The sequence below is a fragment of the Oryctolagus cuniculus genome, chromosome 12, assembly GCF_051225735.1.
Source record: "Oryctolagus cuniculus isolate XC-2025 breed Fujian yellow rabbit chromosome 12, ASM5122573v1, whole genome shotgun sequence".
NCBI classification, from domain to species: Eukaryota; Metazoa; Chordata; class Mammalia; order Lagomorpha; family Leporidae; genus Oryctolagus; species Oryctolagus cuniculus.
In genome coordinates this window covers 48,462,283-48,468,758 of record NC_142878.1, presented here as the reverse complement: position 1 = coordinate 48,468,758, position 6,476 = coordinate 48,462,283, and the positions used below count along the sequence as shown (strand labels likewise).

At 36.6% G+C, this 6,476-nt stretch overlaps 1 pseudogene; it reads right to left on the bottom strand.

Moving 5' to 3' along the window:
- Window positions 1–317: 317 nt before the first annotated feature.
- Window positions 318–1,766, bottom strand: LOC100354208 (solute carrier family 2, facilitated glucose transporter member 3 pseudogene; annotated as a pseudogene).
- Window positions 1,767–6,476: the final 4,710 nt, after the last annotated feature.

Sequence of the window (6,476 nt, the reverse complement as noted above, 5' to 3'; positions counted from 1 at the left end):
ATTGTTTGAATCCGGAGTGAGGCAGAGCCCTCCACCCTCAACCTCAAGATTTAGGAAGTTCTCTGTCCCCTTCTCCAACAGAAAAAGGTAGCCAGATGAGCCAGAATTCTAAAGTTCCAGATGCAATTTCCACCCAGCAGAGGCAGTGTTATTTACATGTATAAGTATGAGTTTTTTTAGTATATCCTATCCAAAAGGAGACTGTAGGAATACAGGAAACAAATCATCATAAACTATTTCTACCCAGAGCAAAGTGACAGTTCACACACATTTGTACTCTCAAGTGTGGGCTACAGTGCACCTTCAGTCATACTATTTCAAATGTTCATCTCCATTGTGGGACCCTTTCCCAATTGATTGGCTTCCACAGCCTGCCCTTCAAAGGCTTGTGTGATATCCTCAGAAGTCCTGACTCAGGTCCCACGAATTTGAAGAAGGTGAAGATAAAGAAGGCAATGAAGAAGACGGTAAAGATCACAAAAACATAGGCTCTTAAATAGTATGCAGCTGAGGGGAAGAGCAATTCAACCACAAAATTGGATATCCATTTGGAACAACCAGCCATGGCAGCTGGGTGCAGTCCCTGGGTAAAGAGTTCAGCTACAATAAACCAAGAATGGGGCCTGGTCCAATTTCAAAGAAGGCCACATAGATCAAGATGCTGGCAATACAGACTAAGCTCATTGTATCATACTTATCCTTTAATGACAAAGAAATGGTCATGAGGACTGAACAAAGAGCCATCCCTCTGAGGTCTATCAGATGTAGAGTTCTCCTTCCTGCTCTTTTCACCAGAAACACAGAAATGACAGTGAAGATAGTATTAACAACCCCCATGCCGATGGTGGCATAGACTGGCTCCTTAACACCTGCATCCTTGAAGATCCCTGTTAAGTAACAGAACACAGCCTTGATCCCAGAGAGCTGCTGTGAACACTGCAGCATGATGGAAATGATGATGGGCTGCTGGTTGCTGGGTGCCCTGAAGAGCTCCGGCACCGTGGCTTGCATTTCCTGGGCCATCCTAGCACTCTCATCTTTCATCTCCTGGATATCCTGGGCCACATCCTGGGTGCCCCACAGCCACTGCACGATCTGCATGACATGATTTTCTTCCTTTCTGTTAATGAGCAAGAATCTAGGACTTTTAGGGCAAACCAGAAGGGCTGCACTTTACAGAATGGCTGGAATGATGATGAAGCTCAGTATCACCAGCTATGGGGCTTCAGACTCCAAGATAAATTCCAGACCAAAGATCTGAGCCACCAGAATCATGACAATGATGCCTAGCTGGTTGAGCATGCCAAAGGCCCCTCATAGAGCAGTGGGAGAGATCTCTCCAATGTACATGGCACAAAACCTGTGCAAAGACTCCAGAAGATGCCAATAACCAAGTGGCCCAAGATCAGCATTTCCACTGACTCAGATATTTGATAGAACCCCATGAGGCAGACCCCCATTACAACCAATAGATTGACAATGATCATTGAATTGCACCTGCCAAAATGGTTGACAAAGAGTCCAACAGAAAATGAGCCAATCATGCCACCAACAGAGAAGACAGCCACAGACAAGGACCAAAGATTTGTGAGCAGCAGCCTACTGGGAGGTTCATCTAACTTCTCATCCAACGTGTAGTTCAGGAAGTCCCTTATGATCATCTCATGAGCACTGATGACTCCAGTGTTGTAGCTGAACTGGAAAGAGCCAATGGCAGCCACTGTGATGGCAAAGATCAGGTGTGGGGTGAGCTTTGTAGTTCCCATGGCCCAAATTCAAGGCTTCTGCAGATCTTTTAAGGAAGTTGCAGGTGTGGGATTCCGGAGGCATGTCTTCCAGTCCACAGAACCTTCAGGCATCCTTCTTGGCAGCTTGTTTCTCTTCAGCTGGGAAGGGAGCCTCCACAACCCTCTCCCTCACCCTGACAACATTTCTCCATCTCATTTCAATAGTAATGTATTAACCACTTGGACTGAGGATCTGAGACAATGTGGTAAGGAGAGTTAGGCATAGGTTAGTAGTAAATTTAAGCTTTTCATCATTTTCTAAAATTTTATTGTATAGGTTGATGTCTACTTACCTGTTCACACTTGCTTGTATTACAATAATACTTTTCTGAATAAGCATCATACATTCCTCCTATGTACAAACTATCCTACAATATGATTTTTTAGACCTATACATAAGTGTTAAACTGTAAGAATGTTTTGGTGGCAAAAGAAAAAAATCATATAGGCTTATTTCCTTTTCTTTCTAAAAAGATTTATTTGATCTATTTGAAAGGCAGAGTGACAGAATGAGGGAGAGAGGCAGAGAGAAAGATTTTCCATCTGCTGGTTCATTCCACAAATCACTGTAAAGGCCAGGACAGGATCAGGCTGAAGCCAGGATTCTGGACCTCCACCCAGGTCTCTCCATGGGTGGGAGGAGTCTAAGCACTTGGGACATCTTCCACTGCTTTCCCAGGTATATTAGCAGGGAGCACGATCGGAAGAGGAGCAACCAGGACTCCAGCAACTCTGATATGGAATGCCAGAAGCACAAACATTTGCTTACCTCACCACCATGCTAGCCCAATTTTTTTTTCATTTAGAAATACATGGGAACATTATTCCAAATTTAATAGCTGAAAGTATTTAGATATTTCTCTGCAGATCTTCTGTATTTATATGTGACTACCTTCTCTGTGTAAATGAATTGTACAACTCACAAAAAAAAATTCAACATTCATTTTGATTTCTTCATATGAAATGTCAGGTTATAATTTCTTAATACTTAAAACTGCTTTATGATTACCTTTTCTATGTGCTGCATAACATAATGAAAGATAAAGCAGATAAATATTTGTTTCTCTTTGATGTTGTCAGTTTTGACATTTTCTCAGTCTAAGATGTTATCATTTGTTATTGCACCATTATTGTGTATCACTAATAAGAAAGGAAAAATTGTCAAATTATCAAATGTCACTGAATATAAATTGTATATAAATGTTAAAACAGCAAAATACGTGCAGTTTAGAGTGAAGGAATTGTGATAATAGGGTTGAGTTCAGTGATCAGAAATGAAACTGTTATCTAAAATATTTGAAATTATTTTATTCTTATTTTTAACTAGTACATAAAAACTGTACATATATATGGTGTAATGTGATGTCTTGATCCACATATACATTGTACTATATTCATGATTCTAACTTCTTTAATATTTATAATCTCTTTTTGGTGGAAAGTTCAAAATTCTTATTCTAGATTATTTTAAAAATATACAATACATAAATATTATATATGACTATGCTACTGTACAATAGAACACCAGAAGTTATTCATCCTATCTAGCTATAACTTGGTACCATTTGTCAACATTTTCTCATACCTCCTTCCCTGGGGATGGTTCCCTCTGGAAACTGTCATTCTACTCTTGACTTCGATGACATTATCAGTATTTTTGCATTCCACATATGGGTGAGATTATGTGGTATTTTCTTTCTTATTCACTTAATCTAATGATTTCCATGTTGTTGTCAGTGGCACGATTTCATCCTTTATTATGTCTGAGGAGTATTCCATTGCATACAGGTACCATATATGTGTATCCATTAATCATTTGATGAAATAATTTTAGACATATAATCTCACTTGTATTAACAAGATCTTTATAGTATACATTTGGACAGAAATATGTTTCCTTCCTAGGGAGACTATGGAGTAAATATTAATAAATTTATAGATAAAATCTTTCAGTTTGTATTAATAATATGAAATACAAAGTTTTAAACCTGCAATTGTCTGCATATTCTTCATTGCTACTTGAGGATTGGAAATATTTGAACTTGGATTCTTTCTGGAAACATCTTCACATTAATTGTGATATACTGGGGCAGACATTCTTTTATATATACGTGCAAGTGAAAATTTATAACATTTAGTTATGTATCTTTTTGATAGTAATAGATGCATACATTAATGTCCAGTTAGAATTTTTTTACTTCGGCCTCTAACTATACTATACTACACACTAGTGTATACTAATTCTGAGAAATTCTTTGTAAGATAAAATTGGTGTTGGTGTTAGTATTGTTTTCCAGTGAACAATTCTGCTGCTCCAGTTTATTTGCATATTCAGTTATAGCTCCAAACTCGAGACAAGAAGAACTCAGTGACACAGAACAAATCTCTGTAAAGGGAATCTAAATATGGGGAAAAACAATATTTATCTACATGGGGAATTTCTGAAATGTGTGTTATTATAAAAGTTAATTCCCTTTCTGCATAAATAATATTTGATTTTCATATTAGCATATTAGTTTGAACAGCTGCACAAAACTGATGAGATAAAAATCTAAAAAATAAAGTTTCAGATCAACTTTTCTTTCAGATTAACAGGTGCAGAAGGTCCCAGGATATAACCATATGTTTAGAGGAAATCTTTCATTTGGGATACATTTCTATTAGATTGGCTATGACTGAAATGTATACAGACAGTGAAAACTTTCACAAGCACAGAGTTTTCATATACGTTAGGTCAAAATGATTAAGAAGGAAAAAAATCTAACATTTATTACTGAGCGATATTTATATTTACATGAAACAAGTCACTAGACAAATAACCATAGCAGAAAGGTGATTTAGGTGCACTAAAGCAGAATTGTACATTTCTATGTGTATGAGTGTGTTTCAGAGATAAATGCTAGTTATCAAAAAAGTGAAGTTTTAGTGAATACTGTTGGTCTTTGTTGCTGTGTGGAGAAAGAAAACACAACCATTTGGGGTATGTAAAGGACTTCCATTCTAAAGAACAAATTCTTTCTGGAAATCTCTTGATTCTTTACTTCTGTAAAGTTGCACTATTACTGCATATGTTGTAATCTCACTAAAAATCATAATTTAGAATACATAGTAATACAATAATAATATATACTGTACAATTAAATCATTTAATTACAATTATAAAATGAGTTAAGTGAATTACTTTGAAAGGTTTAAATAGGTTTTATCTTAGGCTCATGTATGAATATTTACATTTTATTATTTGCAGTTTGTTTTAAAGTTTATGAATTGTAGAAAACTGACTTCATTGGGTCTGCCTTTTAGCACTTTGCTTCTTAAATGTCAGTAACAGATGATTAAGAGGAAAATGAAACAGTCTTCTGAGGCTGTCGACTATTCTTCCTTGCGCTGACCAACAATTTGATAAGTGTGAGAAGCAATGCTCTTTTCTCTTGTGTTGTCTCACATCATTTCTCCATTAGCCCCATTCCCAAATTATTTATTAATTCATTTACTCATCTTTTCAACAGTATTTCTTGATGCTGCACATGTTAGCCACCATGTTTAACTTGAGAGGTACAGAAGAACCAAGCAGATACAAACGTTCTTCTTGTGGACTTTCTGTTTGGTGGAGAAAAAAGGCAGCTGAACAATCATGCTCTACAGTATATAAGACGCAATGCAGTGAGAGGGGATCAGGCTATGTCCTGGGAGTACTTATTCAAGTTTGAAGACATTGGTAAAAGACATTGGTAATTCCTTTTCTTATCTCCAAATTATTTGGTCTTCCATAAGTTCCCATTTGGTTGGGGGATTTTGTTTTGATTTCAAATTACCACAGATTTATTGATTTAAAAGAACAGAAGTATATTCTTTTAATTTGATGGAGGTTGCAAGTTCCAAGTGGATTCCACTGAAACCTAAGGTATTAGCAAGGTTGTGTTCCTTAAAGGTCTCTATAAAAGAATGTGGTCCTTTGCCTTTTTCCACTTCTAGAGATACATGCCTTGCCTTCTTTGGTCCATGGTCCCTTCTTCCAACTGCATAATTAGCAGAATCTTCATATCATCTCTTCTATAGCAAATTCTCTCTGCCTCCCTCACAGTGAGAGTCCAACAGAAATGAAAGAAAATCTCCTCACTTTAAGGTCATATATTTGATCACATCTACAGAATTTGTTTGTCATGTGAGATAACATTTGCAGATTCCAGAAAGTAGAATGTAAGCATCTTAGGATAGAGTAAGGACTTTACCAGTGTACCACACTGGCCCATCAAGAAGTAGTATTCATAAATACTCTTCTGGATATATAATCTATGATTCCTGCAAGTTCCATGAACAGATACTTTGTTCCTATTTTTGGAAAACAAGTTCATTCTTTATGAAGTAAAGATATTTCATTCTCTTAGTAGTTATACAATTATGATTTACAATATTATAAACTGTTCTGTGTGAAAGTTATGATATCTGACCCACCTTCATAGAGTTGCTGGAGATATAGAGATACTATACAGATGTGATCAAATCTCTGAAATTTCTACCTGTCTCATATAGCAGTTGCAGCCTTTCTTGACCATCCCAGCCTGAGTACTATGTGCACAGATATAATTTCATGGAAAGGAAAAAGAATAATTACTTGCTTGATTTTTGAAATGTTTCTGGATTCAGTTCTGCAGAAAACAAAGTTACATTTCATATGTATCATGAACC